Below are 21,071 nucleotides of genomic sequence, written 5' to 3'. Positions count from 1 at the left end.
TTTTGTTATCTCATATGGGCTGGTCATCTGTAAATTGAAAGTTTGAATTGCAGTACTTTCTCTTAGATTTTGTGATCTCATCCTTCATTTTAAGTTGACTTGAATTTCACTATTGCTTACTGCTAATTCCTGTTTCTCAAGGAATTGGGGCCCTGAAATATTATAGGAAATGAGAAATTGACATGACTCTTCAATTACTTTCTGTTGGCATGTTGCCTGGGCCTAGTTGAGAAGTCTTGACCCTGTTATCTGATGATGCAGGTAACTGGGACATAAGATCCTAGGACCCATACATCTTGCAGAAGAATAATATCTTTTATACATCATATCAGAAAAATTTGGGTATAATCAATAGGAATGCTTCAGAAATATGGAGAAAAACATTTTGGAACCAGTGAGTTAAAACAATAAACAGAGCAGCAGAGTAAAATCCCTTATAGATTAGAGGAAAACAACATTTTTTTCCATGTGAATTCAGAAGAACAAGAACACTTAGAAGGTATCACAGGTTTATAGTGAAGACATTACATTGATACTTTTTACATTCTAGTATGTATTCTAAACCTAATTATTTATATTCCAATTCTCTTTATTGGAATAAATAATTATCAATTTATTTGTCAAATTATCAATTAATTCTACTAAGTTTCACTGTGTGAAATATGAAATCAGCACATATAAATATAAAATATATAACTATATGTAATATAATAAAAAGGGCACATGTTTTGCATTGTTCTGTTGTGGTTAGGGTATCAAAGACAACTCTGTTTTAAAGTATTATTGCATTATCTGTACCTCAGTGTTAGGTAGAGTTAGACCTAAAGCTTTACCATTTGTAGATTTAAAGCCTGGAGGCAAGAGGAAACACTGTGATTAAAACATTACCAATTTAAGGCCTAATAATGAGGAGAAACATGGACTTCTCCTGGAGCTATGGAAATATTTGGTGATAGAAAGGAAGTAGTGTAAGTTCCTGCCTGGTTGGAAGGTACACAGGCCAGACATCAGGAAATCACGCATATGAAGAATTTTTTCACCTTGGCGTTAGCTACTTTTGAAATGGTAGGTATAATAAACACTTAAATTTTGATAAAATACCTTCTAGTCTGAACAGTTCTGTCTGAACTGTTCATCTCTCTATGATCCCTTGTAACTAAGATTAGTTTTGTTCTAGTAAGACAAACTATGCTGTCAGGGTAGGATATTCTGGTTGGTATGTTCCTACGTGGAAGAAGGATAAAGGGTAGACATTTGTGCCAGTAAGACCTCATTTGGGAAAATTTCAGCTGCAGAAGTTTAGAAGTAGCTCTTAAGCAAGGCTTACTTTGAATCTATTAGCTCCACAAAGCTAACTCATTCACGTAAATAAGTACTTGAAAAAGTCATCACCTTAGGACCTAGCTATAAGTGCTTCAAAGTATGATCAAATCTAAAATGAAAAAGACTTAAAATTGTCATTGACAAAAAATGCAAATGTGAGCAATCGACCGAACAATATAATTTTTTTCCCACTATACACATTATTTTAGGGAAATAAGATCAATAGTATTGTTAGGAACAATAACGTTTCCTTGCTACAAATAGGCACCCAAGGATATAAGCCTATATAAAGATTGCATCATTAACTACTTAAATTTAGAGGATACTACATGCTTCAGCAGCACGTATACCCAAATTACAACAATACAGAGATTAACATGACACTTGCACAAGGATAATATAAAAATTCGTGAAGTATTCCATATTTTTCATTCTTCAGTTGCAGAAATGAAAAACAGTTATTTAAAAGTTGATTACAAAATTACAAGTGTAACAATATATGCAAGTGTTAGAATTAAACATTAGTTTGACATCAGTGTATTAAATCTTCACCTTAGAAAGGCCTTTACATGGAATAACCTTTACAAAACTTTTGAAATTAGTTAACATTGTCATTTTATCCAAAAAAAATATACTACTATAAGAACCTAGAAAAAGGGGCTGGGAAGGTGGCTCAGTGGTAGACCGCTTGCCTTGCATGCTTGAGGCCCTAGGTTCGATTCCTCAGCACCACATAAGCAAAAAGAAAAAAAAAAACGGAAGTGGTGCTGTGGCTCAAGTTGTAGAGCGCTAGCCTTGATCTGAAGAGCTGAGGGACAGCGTCCAGGCCCAGAGTTCAGGCCCACGACTGGACCAAAAAAAAAAAAAAAAAGAACCTAGAAAAAAAATAATCTTAAATTTTCTATATGAAATACAATCTGAAAGGACACATTTATTAATGAATATATATATTATAAAACAATGTTGAATGTAAAGTATATCTAGGAAAGAATGAAATAGATTATGGATATTATGCAAACACAGAATATAGAATATTTTAAAATATACTTTTTTCAGACAAGAAGCAGAAATATCTTTAGTTTCTGTACTACTCATTTCAACAGATAAGATCAAATTATTTCTGATTAAAAAATCACAAACTGCAGAAATCATTGTAGATGTACACAAACAACTCAAATACATTTGACATCAAAGTCAGGCAATTCACTTGGAAAAATTCCACGGAATTTTTACAGTAAGATATTGCTGTTATTTGAATTCTGAAAATATTTTGTATGGACACAAAGAGTGGACTGGCATTTTGATGTTTAAGAAACGTAACTGATATCTTAGCTATGCTAAATAATGCTGCAATAAACATAGTTGTTTTGGTAGCTTTTGTATGGTCTTGTTTGATGCCCCTAAGTAGATGAATGGATTAAGAAAATAGAATTCTATGGAATGGAATTTTATTCCTCCCTCAGAAAGAATGTCAGTGCCCCATTTGTTAGGAAATGGAAAGACTTGGAAAAAATTATATTGAAGTAAGCTAGGCCCCAAGAAACATAGATCCCATAGTTTCCCTTATTTGTAACTAGTATATGTCTGAGACAAGCAGAAATGGTCAGATAAGTTGATGTTAGGTGAAATGAACCCCAAGATAAGGATTCAAATGTATTTTTTTCTTTCTTGTGATTGTTTCTAACATATTTATAAGATGATTTCTTTGTTGCTTTGTATGTCCCTCTCCCACCGTATAATCCCTGCTTTCATTGTATTTGATGTTGGTATGATTTGTGGAGGGGAAGGGAAAAAACAAATTGTTTAAATAGGGATACAGGTTGACCCATTGCAACAATGAGATGTACAAGACGTCATGTAGAAAAACGAACTTTACGACTTTGGCCGGGGAGGAGGAGTAATGAGGGGGGAGGGGAGTGGGGGGAGATGAGAAGGTATGGGAAGGGGAAATAAAGGAGGAGGCAACAATGCTTGATAAGAAATGTATTCATTACCTTGCCCATGTAATTTTAACCCCTCTGTATGGTGTTTTCACAATAAAATAATAAAACTCAACAAAAAAAAAAAAAAGAAAAAAAAAGAGAAAAGAAACAACCAAACCATTACAACTGAATAGAACAATTTGTACAGCCTTCCACAACTTCAAAGAGGTAGTGATACATACTTATCCTTTTGGTAATATCAAAGGCAGTTTCTTCCAAGTTGTTCTTCAGACCTGGTTTGATATAATGGTTCAACAGAAGGCTATCCAGTGTATCTTTGCTATCTATATTCCCAGCAGCAAGATGCAAGGGAGTCAAGAGGCATTTAGTTTGGGCATTGGTATCTGCATCATGATGAAGTAAGAAAGACGCCACACTGGTATTATTTCACGAGTAACCACTGCGCAGGGGTGTCTAGCCATTAACAATTATTGCATGAATATCTGCTGCTTGAGGCACCAACTCATGGACAATATCTAAGTGTCCACTGTAGGCTTCCCGATGAAGAGGGGTATATTCATTGTCATCCCTAGTATTCACATGAGTGGCCTTTATGGAAAGTAGTCACCACACTCTAGTAAGCCGATTATTTTCAGCAGCCCAAAGAAGAAATTTGCTTGGATCCTACTCCATTTTTTTTTTCTTGCAATTGATACGATTCCTCACTTTTTCATTTTGTTCCTTATCTTCATCAGAATTGCCTAACTAGAGACTTTCAGTGCCAGTGAGAATAAGGTGTCCCTGTATTTCCCCAATAGTTTATAATGGTTGAACTTGTGAGAAAAATACAGTGAATTTTCTGCATCTGTTTATTTTCATGATGATTTATTTTCTCTTTTTCCATTTTTATTATTCCAAGTCATTCTAACTGCAAAGTAGGTAATTGATGGAGAGCAGAGGAAAGATGTTCCTCCGTATTCAAAGGTACAGACTGAAAATGAAGATCAGTGTTGTTTTTATGTGCAGCTTCTTCTAGGAATGAGAAAATAGAAAGTGGCTCAGTGGTGGAGTGCTTGCCTTGCATGTATGAGCAATGGCAGGTCATGTCCACTTTGCAGCCTTGTCATTCAGACCCACTGTGCAAAGAAAAAGACATAGTACCCCAGCCCTCTGAAGCTTGCCACTTTTTGTGGTATCCTACTTTTTATTCTTCCTGCAAACCCTCAGGGCCTAGGATCCCAGGATCGGCTATGGGTCCAGAGACTGCACCAGAGCCTAGGGTGATGGAAGCTGAGTCAGAGTTGCCACGAACTGAGTTCAAGACGTGTGGTTGGCAAAAGAAAGAATAAAAAAAAATTAATTAATTATTTAACTAAATTAAAAAGAAATAAAGCTCTCTGGTTTGGAATTTCTGCCAGTTTCCTTCCTTAGCCTGGGATTTGAACTCAGGGTCTTGGTAAATCTGTAGCAATGTGAGGGAAGGTGCAGAGTTGCCACTACTTGAGTTCAAACCCTGTGCCAAGCCAAAAATAAAAAAAAAGTGACTGAGCTCAGCAGGGGGAGTAGTTGTAGAGATGGGAGGGAAGGGATGGTAGGGAGAAAACAAAAGAGGAGGCAACAATGCTCAATAGGAAATGAACTCATTACCTTGCTCATGTAACTGTGATCCCTCTGTACAACATTTTTGCAATAAAAATGTACAAAAAAGAAACAATGTAGTGCTCAGAGAAGCACTTTGGGGATAAGGTAAGGATGTCAAAAGCTGTACAAAATTCTACACTGCTTTTTTTAAATGTTCTGTATAGAACTGAATGAACAAAACTGCTTTCATTTAAAAAATTAAGCCACTGTCTTGGAACTGGGGCCAGTATTTCTGTAATTGCTGTGATTTGATCTCACCTTCCAGGTAACTCTTTTGCACCATGGGTGAAGGTGAATCTTACTGTCTTTGAGGAAAACAAATTCAGGCTAGAGTTCTGAGGGCCCAAATGAACGACCTGCAATGGAAAAAAATATTTCTATACATGTGTAATATATGATATATACTTACATATGCATGTTTATTACATATTATTATTTTTATTATTGATTTTGTATTTTATTTTTTATTTTATTCCTTTATTTATTGTTTATTGTATTTAGTATTATTATACACATAATATTTAGTACATGTTTTACATCTATTATAAAATGATTCACAATAATTTAGGACATTGACTCATTTTCATTTATACTTTATTAAGTGTTGGAACATGATACATAATTAAATGGAAGCATTTGTCACAGTCTTCACATGTTGTAGAGTCTCTCCCACAGATGAGCTTTGTCTTCTTTATCTTTGGACACCTTCCTATAGGGATTTCTTTAGATGATTTATGATCAGAGGCCTTTTCTTGAGGATAGGCAAGTTGAGGGATAAAATTGTAAGGGTGGGGCAAGAAATGTGACTTAGTGGTAAGGAGCTCGCTCAGCATGCATGAATGCCATGGTTTGAATCCTCGGTGCTACATACTCAGAAAAACCCAGAAGCTGTGGAGTGGCTCAAGTGGTAGAGCTCTAGTCTTGAGAAAAAGAAGCTCAGAGAGAGTGCCCAGGCCCTAAGATCAAGCCCCAGGACTTTCAAAAATAATAGGTCAGATGCTGGTGGCTCACACCTGGAAAACTAGCTTCTCAGGAGACTGAGCGCTGAAGACCACAATTCAAAGAAAGGCTAAGCAAGGAAAGCCTGTTAGACTCATCTTCAATGAATCACCAAAAGACACTGTGGCTTAAGTGGTACTGTTTGCTTTGAACTGAAGAGCTCAGGGACAGTGCCCAGGCTTGAGTTCAAGACACACAACTGGAAAAAAGTGAGGGTTAATTAAAGTACTTTTCCTATTTGCTAATTAAGAGAATATTCTCTGGAAAATGAATGCTAATGTATACGAGAATTGGAGTCAGAGCTCAAGGTTCAAGTTTAGTAGATCCATATGCCCAGCCTCTGAGATTCTAGCATTATAACTTTGTGTCCTACAAGGTTCTGAAAGGTCCAATGTTGAAAGGGTTAATATGCTTCCCAAGCCCTTTGTGACTTGTACTTACAATGTCATTACAGTTCTGAACCTAGCAGAGAATTAGTAGCTAACGCCCATCTCCCTAGCTTAGGTCTCAAGATCACAGGGTGAAGCCAGCCAGAGTAGGAAAGTCTATGACACTCTGACTTCCACTTCTGAAAGGTCAGATATTCAAGAGCTTCCTGGGTTTCCCTTGGTGATGAGAAGTTACTTGCACTCTAATTGTTCTTAGAGTTCTCAAGCTATAGAAGCAGGAAAGAAACATTATTGACCCATCCTGGGTTCAAATGTTCTCAGGATCCAAGCCCTAGCCCTGTTAGCAGGAAGAACTCCATTGTAGCACTGCATTTGAAGGACAGAAAATAGTTGCAAAAGCCAGGCTAGGTGAGAGACCAAGGCCTGCAGGATTAGGAAGCAGAATGTACACACTCAACAGGAAAGTGAGCTGCAAAACCATTCATTCCGGACACAACCAGCAAAGGGGGTGGGTGGGGCGGGGAGAACTTCAAACATTTGTTAGAGTTACACCAGGGTCAGGCTTTTCTCAGCCTCTTCACACAATGACTGATTAACCTTCCTCCCTCAGGTGAAGGGAGCCTCAAGCTATCTTTAGGTTACCAATAGAGAGCCAGTTTAGTGTGTGAGTGTGGGGGGGGGGGGGAAGGGGAGGAACAGAGTTGAAAACCCTGATCTCTGGTTTTAAGGAGTGGGTTTTTCACTCTTCATCTGCCAGATTTGAAGGCCCTTCTTCTACCTCGGTGAGTCCATTCTCCTTCCTTCATTCTGCACATCATTAATGCTAATCCCCAGTCCAAGGAGAGGCAAGGCCATTTCTCTTCGCTCTCCAAGCACTTAAGTTAGAACCTGGGTCTTCCCTCTTGGCTCTGGGACCCTCAGCTGCCTGAAAAGTGGGAGAGAGACAGTCTTCCTGCTCTGTGGTTATATGAATGCGATGCTGGTATCCTGGCACACTGCAGAAGGCCTCATGACTGCTAATTGTTCCCTTCTTCCCTCCTGACATCCACGACCAGATTCATCTATCATTTTTGTATCTATCTATCTATCTATCTATCTATCTATCTATCTATCTATCTATCTATCTATCTATCTATCTATCTATCTATCTATCCATCTATCTATCCACCCAACTACCTACCTACCTACCTATCTATCTCTTTGCCAGTTCTTGGTTGAACTCAAGGCCTGGGCACTGTCTCTAGCAGTCTACTACTTGAGCCACGGCACCAATTCTGGCTTTTTCTGTGTATGTGCTACTGAGGAATTGAACCCAGGGCTTCTTGCATGCTAGGCAATCACTCTCTCTCTAATCCACATTCCCAACCCCCTCATCTTTTTCTTAATGGTAATTTTTACATAAGTAGGCTGCCATTTTTTTGTCCCCAAGTTAATTTTTCTGAATACCGGTTACTTCTAAGAAACCTGATCTTGTCTTTCCCTGCTGGATTTGTGATTGTTCCTGTGTTGGCCTCATAATAATAAAATGTAAATAAACCCTGCTGAGAGCCTAAGTGTGTATCATATAAGGACACAGGCCTGGAACCCTGGAAGAGAAAAGTGATGGGCCTGAAATGAAGATTATGATGCAGTATGTGAAACAGGCATCTCTGAAAAATAAATCAGTAAATAAAAGCAGAAGCATTGCATATGTGTGTAATCAAGGAGGTAATACACACATAAGTAGGTAAGGCACTGATACATAACTTGGCCTTCTCTCTTTGAATTTTTTTTGTGGTCATCCCAGGGCTTAAACTCAGGACCCTATGCAATTCTGAGTTGTGTTACTCAAGGCTGAAGCTCTACCACCACCACAGCTCCACTTCCAGCCATCTGGTCGATAAAAATTGGACATAATTGCCTCCCAGGCCTTACTGCCTGCTCTGGCCAGTATCTCCTGCTTGGCTTTCTCTCTCAAAGCTGGAGCTCTACCCTCTGGGCCACTGCTTCACTTCTGGTTTTCTGGTGGTTTATTGGAGAAAAGAGGCTCACAGACCTCCTGCTCAGGCTGACTTTGGACAGCTATCTCCTGAGGAGGATTCAAGCAACTTTCCTCAGGGATTCACCAAGGAACCGCTCCACACAAACCTTTAGTCTAAATCTCGAGAGGTACTAGAGAAAAACAGAAACTAGAATATGCTTCTAGTGTGTTCTAGATACTTAAGGTTGGAAACACTCATAATTATTAGTTCATTTTACAGGCAAAAGGAGCACTGCAGACTGCATGAGGATCATTCCAGCTTTCGATCCACTCATCCTGAGACAGTAAATTTACTGCAGCTCAATGCTAAGTGACTGGCATGTCCAGTGGACATTGGCTCCCAAATCCTGGAACACTCATTTCTCACTTTTGGCTGCAAACCTGTGACAAGAGGAGAAGATGAGGAGAGAAAATCATTCTCAGAGAAAGCAGCTATAAAGAACATTGGGTAGTTTACTTATAAATTCAAACCAATGGAATGACCCTGTTAAGAAGTCAGCTTGTCCAGAGTAAAAAATGAAGAAGGAAAGAAAGGGAAGTGACAGTGGCTGCTGACTGTAATCTCAGCTCTGAGGAGGCTGAGATGTAGAGAATCTTAGTTTGAATCCAGCCAGTATTGGAAAGTCCATGACACTGTTATTTCTAAGTTGTTTAAGGATACAGGTGGACCCGTTGCAACAATGAGAAGTACAAGTTGTCATGTCGAAAATGAACTTTACAAGTTTGGTGCATGGGGGGGGGGGGAGAGAATTGGGAGGAGGGAGGCTGGGAAGGGATGTGAAGGGTAAACAAAGGAGGAGGCTGCAATGCTTGATAAGAAATGTACTCATTATATTGCCCATGTAATTGTAACCCCTCTGTACAGTATGGTCACAAAAAAATAAAAATTAAAATAAAAAAAAAAGAGATCACAGAAAAGCCCAGATGTGGGCTGGACTGAAGTCTCTCTCATTGTCTGGACAGGCAGACAAAAGGCCTCAGTCCTGTACAGCTTTGTAACAACAACTCCACATCTGGGCCAATTAGTGAGGATGCGTGTGTGTGTGCTCTGAAGGCCAGGAGAAAAAGGCCTCTTTGTACTCCAAGCTATCTCTCTTCCCAGTGCTCTGTTTTGACAAGAAGCCTTCATTTGTGCCACCTCCCATGGCAGGCCAAGTTCCCTGCACTTATCTTGCCTTTGTGAGACTATATTCCAGTGCTCAGATACAGTGCTCAATATAATTCAGAAGTCCTTCTTACAGACAACTAGGGCACTGAACTTAATGAAATGTTTCATTGCCAGCGATAATGGGCCTATGATACCTCTCCTTGGTTTTCTGGAAGCTTGAGAAATCCAAGCACATGTTAGATATCACAAAGCTTCCTGTCATCTAGGGCTGGTGAAGATCATCAGGTTCTGAAACCTTTGACCTCTCTTAATTGGGCCTTGGATGGCTAGGTTTGGGGGTTGAAAACAGGGCCTTGGTGCTGACCATAAGTTCAGTGGAGAAGTCCAGTGCTTTACCATTTTGTGTCACAGCTTCACTTCTGGTCTATGTGTGTGTGTGTGTCTGTGTGCGTCTGTGTGTCTGTGTGTGTATGTCCATGTGTGTGCGTGCATACAGTCGTGGAGCTTGAACTCAGCACTGTACCTAATTTCTCTTGTACAAGGATAGCCTTCTCTCACTTGAGCCACAGAACCACTTCATGCTTTTTCTAGTGATGTTGTCCTGAGTAATCAAGCCCAGGGTTTCATATATGCAAAGCACTCTACCCCTAAGGCACATTCCCAGCCCTGTACTTCAGGTTTGTTAGATTGTTTCTGGTTTGGGGTTTTATTTTTGATGTTGTTGGTTGTAGGAGTTGAAGTCTGGGACTGGGAGCTGTCCCTGAGCTTTTCAGCTCAAGTCTTGTGCTCTATCACTTGAGCCGCAGCACCACTTCAGGTTTTCTGGTGGTCCATTGGAGCTAAGTGTCTCAAAGACATTCCTGCCCAGGCTAGCTTTGAACAATGATCCTTAGTTCTCATCCTCCTGAGAACCTAGGATGATAGTCATGAGCTGCAAGCATCAAGCTTCCACTTAATGTTTCTTAGTGGTGAATTGGAGATAATAGTCTCATGGGACTTTTTGTGTCTGGGATAATTTAGAACTCAGATCCTCAGATCTCAGCTTGCTGAGAAGGCAGGATGACAAACCTCATCTATCGACCCCTAGGCCATGGTAGTCTGCTGCAAGGGGATCCTTGGCTCCACCTGGTGGAGTGCTAGCCTTGAGCCCAAGAGGTAAGGGTCAAAATCTAGGTCCTGAGATCAAGGTTCATGACTGAAAAAACAAACAAACAAAACAATGGTCTGCAGGAGACAACTCACTAGTCTTCAGTTATATTTAATTTTGTTCCTTCCATGGAGATATATCTGAGCCTCAATATTCTTATCTGTGTAAGTATCTCAGTTGTGGAGCTCTTACAAGGACCAGATGAAAGAATGCACCCTGTGAAGGACATAGCACATGACACTGTTTGAAGGACTCAATACACAGCATCATGTGAAAGACACAGCACCCAGAACCCAATTCAGGACTCAGCACACTGCAACCTGTGAAGGACTCAGCACATAGCTGTATTCCACAAGCTGTCATTAGAATCAACGTGTTTTCTTCAGTATCACCATTCTTTGAGGAACATTTCACAAACCACACAAGTTCACATCTAATGGTTTAGTGGAGTTTTTTTTTTCAGGGGAGGTTACCCATGGGGCTTGAACTGAAATGTAGGGATACTGTTCTAATAACATTTGCTCAAGGCTACAGCTCTACCACTTGGAAGAGTCTCACAGACTTCCTGCTAGGGCTGGGTTTTAAAGCCTGTGAGCTGCTAGAATGACTGAGGTAAGCCAGCAGCATCTGGTTCGTTGGAGCTGGGTTGCAGTGATTTACATCTGGATAAGTTAGGTTAGGTGGCAGCTGTCAGACTCCTAGCTTGCTCTGTGATGAAGTATTTGAAGTCTTGACCTTCTATAGTTGCAGTTAGAACAGTCTACCTTTTTTGGTGGCAGTCCTGGGCCTTTAGTAAGGGCTTAGCCACTCTCCCCAAGCGTTTGTGCTCCAGGCTAGTACACAATTGATTGAAAGAAAGCAGAACTTCTGGTTTTTCTTATTATATGGTACTGAGGAATGGAAGCCAGGGCTTCCTGCTTACTAGGCGAGCACTCAACCACGGAGTCCCAAGAGTGCATGAGGTATAAATAGAGATTGCTGTATATAAATATTATATATACAAAAAGAAAGATGTGGGCTGGGAAGGTGGCTCAGTGATAGAGCGCTTCCCTTGCAAGCATGAGGACCTGAGTTCAATTCCTCAGCACCACATAAGCAGAAAAAAAAAGCCAGAAGTGGTGCTGTGGCTCAAGTGGTAGAGTGCTAGCCTTGAGCTGAAGAGCTGAGGAACAGAGCCCAGGCCCAGACTTCAGGCCCACGACTGGACCCAAAAAAAATAGAGAGAGATTTATGCATATTATTGAATTATAGTTAATAGTACTACCAATGTTAGGTATTAAATGATGTCTCCATTTAATTATATATCCCAGTTGAACAATTAATAAAACATTAATTATTACTCAATTTACTGTTATTGTTTATCATATATGTACATACATCCATACATATAATTACATATTTTATAGAATGAGACCTCTATTTATAATTAATTTATGCATCATGTGTTACTACCAATTATTAGGTATTTAACTATGTCTCCATTTACTTTTCATTCTGTTAATGCTTAATAATATATTAATTAAACTTAATCCACGTCCTATAATTATTTTGTCTAATATTATCCCAGAATGATTCGCTATTAATTCAATCTGTTTTTCATTTATTGTAGTGACCATTTTTCCACCTATGACATTTTTACCTTTATGACATCCTATTATATAGTATATAGATTTGCATACGAATTATACATCCTACCTGACACGGAGCAATTCCATAGAAAAGGAAAATATGTTTCACTCTTGACTTCTTACTCCAAGATTGCATTTTTGGCAGGTCTGGGATCTAAACTCAGGGCCTAGAAGGCTCAGCTCATGAATGAGTGACTGTCAGCACAGCAGCCTCTAGCCAATTCAGCTGCTAGGCAGTTCCCAGCCGATGAGACTGAGCCCCATATGTTAACCCCATATTGTGCTTAGTGAAGTTATGCATTTTATTTGTTGTTTTACTCATTTATTTACCATTTATTTTATTGACTGGTATTACACATGGAATATTTGTTACATTTATTACATGGGATATAGATTTGCCTATGTATGAAACTTCATATCTGACACCCAGATTCTCACAGAAAAGGAAAACATGTGTCACCAGTGCTTCTTACTCCACAATTCAATTTTTGTGAGTGCTAGCAACCTGGGCCATATGGAGCTGACAAGCAGTTACCAGCACCTGAGATCCAGCCCCAGGGGTTGACAAAATAAGACAGCTTGACATGCGGATGGTAGTACACAAATAAATATAGATCTTTATAGAGTACCAGAGATGTTTATATATTCTTCAGTTATATAGACTACATTTTTAACAATTCTTGGGTATTTATTATGCCCCCATGTAATTAGTATTATTGTGTTCATTCTTAATGAATTATTAATTTAATCAACCACTGTCACAAAACTATTGCATCCATGTAATTAATAGTATTCTTTTAATGTTTCAAAATATTCATTAAAATCAATCAGCCTCCTAAAATCACTACTTTTATAGTAGTATCACTCAGGAACAACTAATTTAATCTTGACATTCATAATCTTCCATCAGTATTCCTATGAATAGGAATGAGACTCTTAGGATCTCCCACCGTTGGTAGGGGTCAGGACCGGGCCTCGACCACAGGGCCTATGTTGCCGTGTTGACCTATGGCTTGCCTGGTAGCCCACCATCCTTCAGCAATGTCAGGTTACAGAACTTTTCATCAATGTCATTCAGACCTAAGATGGTCACCTTGCAAAAAAAAACAAATGTAAAACAGCCATTTGCAAGTTGCCAGATTTTTATCTGTGTCATTTTATTTATCTTTTTCCTGTAAATCTTTGGGGCCCAGGAACCCAGGTTCAGCTGTGGGTCCAGTGGTTGCACCCCAGCCTAGAGCGATCAAAGCTGAGGCAGAGTTGCCCCAACCTGAGTTCAAGCTCTGTGCTTGACAAAATAAAAATAAATAAATAAATTCATTAAAAATATTTATAAAATTATGAGGCTCCTTGGCTTGGAATTCATGCCATTTTTTCTGCCAGGCCTGGGATTTGAATTCAGACTCTGGGAAAATCTGCAGCATTGTCGGGGAAGGGGAAGCTCACCATGCTGGAAGACAAGAAAGTCAGGCCTGTTCCCAGGGCCTGAATTCAAGTCTTAGCTCTCAAAAAAATAATATTCATATACATTTTAAATACATGATTTATATTTGCATACACATGTTTACTTATATTGCAGTTAGTGTAGCTATTCATTTTATTTTATGTATTTCTTATGTATTTTAGTGAGTATGATTACACATATAACATTTTTTACATCCTATTACATAGGACATAAATTTGCCTATGTATTATACATCATTCCTGAGACCCAGGAATTTTGACACCCATAAGGAAAACAAGTGGGACAATTGGCTTCTTCCACTAGGATTAAGTTTTTGGCAGTTCTGTGATTTGAACTCAGAACCTAGCAGGTCAACTTCATGAATGGGTCAATGTTAGCACACCGGTCTGATGCAAATGAAGTTTTCAGGCAAATTTCAGGACCTGAGATGAAGCCCTAGGAGTGGCCAATATATAAAAAGATAGATATGTAGATTGCAGTGTGTGTGTATTTACATATGAATATGCATCTATAAATAAATGTATACAGAGAGAGACAGACATTTATGTAGAATCTAGTGTATAACTCTATATAAAGTGATGTCTGCATCTTATTTTTATATATCCTATTACTACCAATTATATATTCTATTACTACCAATTATTTGGTCTAAAATTATGCCTCCATTAATTAATCACGGTAGAAGTTATTAATTGAATTAATCTATGATATATATTTATGCGTACAATATTATACTAGAAAGACTAGATAAATAGTAATTCAATTTGTACATGTCAAATATTCTATTAATGTTCCTATAGATAGGAATGAGTTTCCTAGGATCTTCAGCTGTGTGTAGGTGGCAGTCCGAGGATAGAACTCACGGCATAGGTACCTGGGTGGGGCTTAGGTTTTACCAACAATCTCTGAGCCTTTGGCCATGCAAGGTCACATACAATTTTCAAGCTGAGTCATTGAGACCCATGGTTGTCACAGTGCAAAGGAAACAAAGGTAAAACGGTTGTGTAATACTTGCTGGTTTTTTCCTCATCCATACTTGTTGGTTTGATGTATTTTTGCCAGTGCTGGGAGTTTAATTGGGGTCCTAGGATGACTGGATCATCTGTAAATGCTGCAAACCAGCCTAGGGTAATCATGGGTTAAGACACAATACGGTGCTTCCTTGAGAAAAAAGAACTCAGGGACAGTGCCTGGGGTCACAGTTCAAGCCTCAGGACCTGCCACAAAAATAAAGCCAGTAACTCTATGTGTCTGTGTATGTATGCATGTATTTCTATCAGTGACCATCTAGAGTTGCTGTGAAGAAAGGTTTGAATGGAATGATTTCACAGCACAGAGAGTGCTTTCAAGACATGTTCTGGGGCTCCCCTCACTATTCCCAGTGTAGCCTGAGGGCTTCTGTGCACCCCAGGCTGCTGGAGGAAGTCTGACTCATTGTTGAAACAGGCAGACAAAAGGCCTCACTCTTGAACAGCTGTGTAACAAACAATTCATCCGGAGCAATTACTGAGGATGAGCAATGAATGAGGATGAGGGCAGACTCTGAAGGCCAGGAGGAAAAGGCCTATTTGTACCCCAAGCTATCTCTCTCCCTAGTGCTTTGTTTTGACAGGAATCCTTCATTTGTGCTGCCTCTCGGGGCAGTCCAAGTTCCCTGCACTCATCCTGTCTTTGTTAGACTATGTTCCAGTGTTGAAACAAACTGCTACAATTAATTCAAGGGTCCTTCTGGCAGAAAACAAGTGAGCTGAACCTAATGAAAAGATTCCTAATTGGCATAGGTGCCTCCCTAGTTTTCCGGATGCTTGCTAAATCTAAGCACTTAGGCAAAATCACAATGCTTCCTGTCATCTAGTGCTGGTGAAACTAATCAGGTTTTGAAACCTTTGCCCTCTCTTAGTTGGGCTCTGGGTGTTTATATTTTGGGGTTGAACACAGGGCCAGAGTGCTGACCATAGCTCAGAGCAGAAGCTCTTTTCTTTACCATTTAGTGTCACAGCTTCACTTACGGTATCTTTGTGTGTGTGTGTGTGTGTGTGTGTGTGTGTGTGTGTGTGCGTGTGTGTGCAAACACCAGTCCTGGAGCTTGAACTCAGTACCTCAGCTCTGTACCTGAGTTTCTCCTGTATAAGGATAGTGCATTACCACTTGAGCCGCAGAACCACTTCAGGTTTTTTTTTTCCTAGGGATGTAGTACTGAGGATTCAAACCCAGGGTTTCATACATGCAAAGCACTCTACCCCTAAGACACATTCCCAGCACTCCACTTCAGGTTTCTTTCTTTCTCTCCTTGTAGTTGGAGGAGTTGAAGTCTGGGACTGGGTGCTCAAGTCTAACACTCTACCACTTGAGATACAGTGCCCCTTCAGGCTTTCTGGTGGTTCACTGGAGATAAGCATCTCAAGGAATCTCCTGCCCAGGCTGGCTTTGGACTGTGATTCTCAGCTCTCAGGATCCTGAGTAGCTAGGATGACAGGCATGAGTCACCAATGCCCAGCTTCCACTTCAAGTTTCTAAGTGGTGAATAGGAGATAATATTCTCGTGGGACCTTTTGTGTCTGGGGTTGTTTGGAACCCAGAACCTCAGCTTCCTGAGAAGGCAGGATGACAGACTTCAGCTAAAGACACACTTTGCTGCAAAGGGGTCCTTAGCTCACAGGTAGAGCACCAGCCATGAGCCCAAGAGGAAAGTCAGTGCCTAGGCTCTAAGTTGAATGTTCATGATGGAGAAAACTAAACCAAAACAATTGTCTGCAGGAGACAAGTCAGTAGAGTTCAGTACATACATAAATTTGGCCCTGCCTTGGGGACATATCTGAGCTTCAACTTTCTCATCAGCACAATCATCTTACTTGTGGAGCTCTAACAAGGACCAGATGAAAGAATGCACCCTGTGAAGGGCTCATAGCATAGCACCCTGTGAAGGACTCGGCATACAGCAACCCATGAAGGACTCAGAACCCAGCATCCCAGGAAGGGCTCATCACATAGCTGTATCCCACAAGCTGTCATTAGAATTCGGGTGCTTTCATCAGTATCACCATTCTTTCAGAAACACGTCACAAACCACACAAGTTCACATCTAACAATATAGATGGGTGGTTAATGGGGGGGAGGGTCGTCAGCTTTGGGGATGTCACTCATAAGTTGGGGGTACTGTCCTAAGACCTTTTCCTCAAGGCGAGAGTTCTACCACTTTGAGCCACAGCTCAGAGTCTCACAGACTTCCTGCCAGGGCTGAGTTTTCAACTCACCAGTGTCAGATCTCATCCCCCAAGCAGCTAGGGGTGAGCCAGCAATGTCTGGCTAAATAGAGTTGGTTTGCAGCGATTGACCTTTGGCTGTCAGGTTAGATGGCAGCCATGAGCTTCAGACCCTGGGCTTGCTCTGTTATGAGGTATTTGAAGTCCTAGCCTTCTATAGTTACAGTCAGAACGTTCTAACTTGATTTTTAGGTGCTGGAGTGACAGCATCACTTCTGGCTTTTCTGTGCATGTGATAGTGTGGAAACGAACCCAGAGCTTCATACATACTAGGCGAGCACTCTACCACTGAACCCCAGGAGTAACAAGTGTAGACTTAGATATGTAGATTGTTTTATATATACATATATATACATAAAACAAGAGGGAGATGTCTGCATATTATTAAATTATATATACTATATTACTATCAATTATCGATAAATTATTTCTTCCTTTATTTAAGTATCATGGTTAAATACATAATGAAATATTTATTGAAAATTAGTCAATGTACTATGATTATTGTGTATAATTTTAATATAATCATACACTAAATACTAATGTAATTGTTACTTTTACAACATTCCATTCATATGGATGTCTATTGGAATGTGTTTCTTAGGATCTCCTGCCATTTGTAGGTACCAGTCCCGGGATCCGAACCCCGGACCTAGGTTGCTGGTTTAGGCTGTGGCTTCCCTGATAGCCCACCAAACTTCAACAGTGCAAGGTCATGTACACTTTTCGGGTCCTGTCATTTAGACCCAGGATGGTCACAATGCAAAGGAAAAAAACAATGTAAAACCGCCTTCTGGAACTTCCCAGTTTTATACTTCTCCTTTTTTCCCCCGTCCTTTTTTTTGTTTTTGGTCTGTTGTGGGGCCAGAAGTCTGGGTCTGGGTGCTGTACCTCAAATCTTCAGCTCAAGGCTATCGTTCTACCACTTGAGCCATAACACCACTTCCGGCTTTTTTCTGCTTATATGGTGGTGAGGAATCCAACCCAAGGCCTTCTGCATGCAAGGCAAGCACTCTACTATTGAGCCACCTTCCCAGCCCTTCACTTTTTTTTTTTTGCCAGTCCCGAGATTTAAACTTGGGTCCTGGGATCTCAAGATGGGCTGTGGGTCCAGAGGTTGCACCCCAGCCTAGGATGATCAAAACTGAGGCAGAGTTGCTACTAGCTGAGTTCAAGCCCCGGGCCTGGCCAAAAAAAATAAGGCACTGGTTTGGAATTTGCACCATTTTTTTGCAGGCCTGGGATTTGAACTCAGGGTCTGGGTATCTCTGTGGCACTTTGGGGGACAGGAAGCTCACCGTCATTGAAAACAAGAAATTCAGACCAATTTCCAGGACCAAATTCAAGCCACAGACTGGAAAAAATAATATTCATGTATGAAATCTTTTTACATACATGGGTTTACCCCATATGACATTTATTATCCTTATCTATTTATTCTTTATTTTATTATTATTACATAAATAATATTTATTTCATTTATTATATCTTATCACATGGATATATTTGCACATGGATTTTACATCATACTGAGACCCAGGACTTTTACAGAGAAGGAAAAAAAAATATGTCAAAATTCGCTTATTACTCCACCTATAAACTTTTGGCCATGCTGGGATATGAACTCACAACCCACAATGCCCAATTCATGAAAGTGTCAGTTGTAGACAAAGCCTTTGGCAAATTGAGCTTCCAGCCAGTTCTGAGGACGTGTGATCAAGCCATAGTAGTGGCCTAGATTTAGATAGATAGATAGATAGATAGATAGATAGATAGATAGATAGATAGATAGATAGATAGATAGATAGATAGATAGATAGATAGATAGATGTGTAGTTTGCTCTCTCTCTCTATATATATATATATGAGAGAGAGACAATATGAGGATATTGAATAATATATATTGTGAATTATTAGTTATTAAATTAAGCCTCCATTTAATGAAGTATCATGGTTTAATACTTATTAAAGCATTAATGTAAAAGTAGTCAGTATTCCTTAATTAGGAGAATCATACCATGGTGCTAGAATGAAAGACATAATCCAATACTTTTTGTGTGGCATTCTTTAGGAGAATCATGAACAACTGTGAATTTAATTGTTACTTTTATGACAGTCCATTAAGCATTCCCATGAATAGGAATGATTTTCTGAAGATCTCCCTCCATTTGTAGGTATCAGTCCTGGCATTTGAACTCCAGGCCTGGGTAGTTCACTTCGAAATGCAAACCATTAGTATGACACTGTGAAGATTTCAGATTGTCATGATAAAGCAAAGAACAAGAAGAATAAAAGAAAGCCAGGTCTCAGAGGCTCATGCTTGTAATCCTAGCTCTTCAGGAGGCTGAGAGGTAGAGAATGGCAGCTTGAATTCATTCGGGACAGGAAAGTTCAGGACACTCTTATTTCTAAGGGATCACAGGAATATAAACACCCATGAGTGGGACTGAAACTCAAGGGCAGAGCACCACCCTTGAACAAAAGGAGCTCTGGGAGAGTGACTAGGCTCATAGTACAAGCCCGGACCTGCCAAAAAAGAAAAAGTAGTAAATCCATGTCTCCCCATGTATGTATGCATGTATTTCTATTGGTAAAGATCCAGAGTAGCTATGTTGAAAGGCACTCAGCTAGGAAATTTGCTTTGAATAGAATGATTTCATAGCACAGAGAGTGCTTTCAAAACAGTGCATGTTCTGGGGCTCCCCTCACTGTTCCCAGTGTAGCCTGAGGGTTTCTGTGCACTCCAGGCTGCTGGAGGAAGTCTGCCTCATGGTCTGGACAGACAGACAAAAAGGCCCCCCTCCTGTACAGCTGTGTAAGAAACAACTCCATCTGAGCCAATTAGTGAGGATGAGTGTAGGCAAAATTTGAAGGCCAAGAGAAAAAGGCTTCTTTGTACTCTAAGCTATCTCTCTCCCCAGGAAGCTTTCTTTCATTTGTGCCACCTCCTGTGGCAGGCCAAGTTCCCTGCACTTATCCTGTCTTTGTTAGATTATGTTCCAGTATTGAAATAACCTGCTCCAATTAATTCATGGGTCCTTCTGGCAGACAATAAGGGAGCTGAACCTAATGAAAAGATTCCTAATTAGCAATGGTGCCTCCTTAGGATTCCAGAGGCTTGCTAAATCTAAGCACTTGTGCAAAATCCCAAAGTTTCCTATCATCTAGGGCTGGTGAAGTGCATCAGATTTTGAAACCTTTGACATATCCTAGTTGAGCCCTGGATGGCTAGCTTTTGGGGTTGAACACAGGACCTGTGTGCTGACCATGAGCTCAGAACAGAAGCTCAGTGCTTTACCACCATTTGGTGTCATAGCTTCACTTCTGGTATCTGTCTGTGTGTGTGTGTGTGTTTGTGTGTGTGTGTGTGTGTGTGTGCATACACTTGTCCTGGAACTTGACCTCAGGACCTGAGCATGGTTCCTGAGTTTCTCCTGTACAAGGGTAGCACTCTACCACTTGAGCCACAGGGCCACTTCAGGCTTTTTTCTAGTGATGTGGTACTGAGGATTCAATTCCAGGGATTAATACATGCAAAGCACTGTAACCACTCCTCTTTTGGTTTGTTTGTTTCTTTTCTTTTCTTGTAAGTTGGAAGAGTTGAAGTCTAGGCCTGGGTGCTGTCTATCCTAGAGCTTTTCAGCTAAAACCATGCGCTCTACCACTGGAGCTACAGCACCCCTTCAGGTTTTTGGTGGGTCACTAGAGAGAATTGTCCATCTCAAGGAATTTCCTGCCCAGGCTGGCTTTGGACCATGATCCTCAGCTCTCAGGCTCCTGAGTAGTTAGGATGACAAGCGTTAGTCACTGGTGCCCAGCTTCCATTTCAAGTTTCTAAGTGGTGAATAGGAGATAATAGTCTCATGGGAACTTTTGTGTCTGGGATAGTTTAGAACCCAGATCCTCACATCTCAGTTTCTTGAGTAGGCAGGGTGACAGACCTCAGCTACAGACACCTAGATCATAACTCTCTGTTGCAAAGAGCCATGGGGAATGCACTGAAAATTTGGGGGTACTGTTCTAAGGTCTTTTGCTCAAGGCTAGAGCTCTACTACTGTGAACCACAGCTCAGAGTTTCACAGATCAGCCCCTGAGTATCTTGGATGACAGTGGTGAGTGAACCAGCAACTTCTTCTGGTTCCGTGGAGCTGGGTTGCAGTGGTTTA

General features: G+C 40.3%; 1 pseudogene; it reads left to right on the top strand.

Moving 5' to 3' along the window:
* The first annotated feature begins 1,652 nt into the window (after positions 1-1,652).
* On the top strand, positions 1,653-1,752 carry LOC122095079 (annotated as a pseudogene).
* Positions 1,753-21,071: the final 19,319 nt, after the last annotated feature.

The sequence above is a fragment of the Dipodomys spectabilis genome, unplaced genomic scaffold (assembly GCF_019054845.1).
Source record: "Dipodomys spectabilis isolate Male_0828 unplaced genomic scaffold, ASM1905484v1 ptg000333l, whole genome shotgun sequence".
NCBI lineage: Eukaryota > Metazoa > Chordata > Mammalia > Rodentia > Heteromyidae > Dipodomys > Dipodomys spectabilis.
This window is presented reverse-complemented; position numbering and strand designations above follow the sequence as displayed.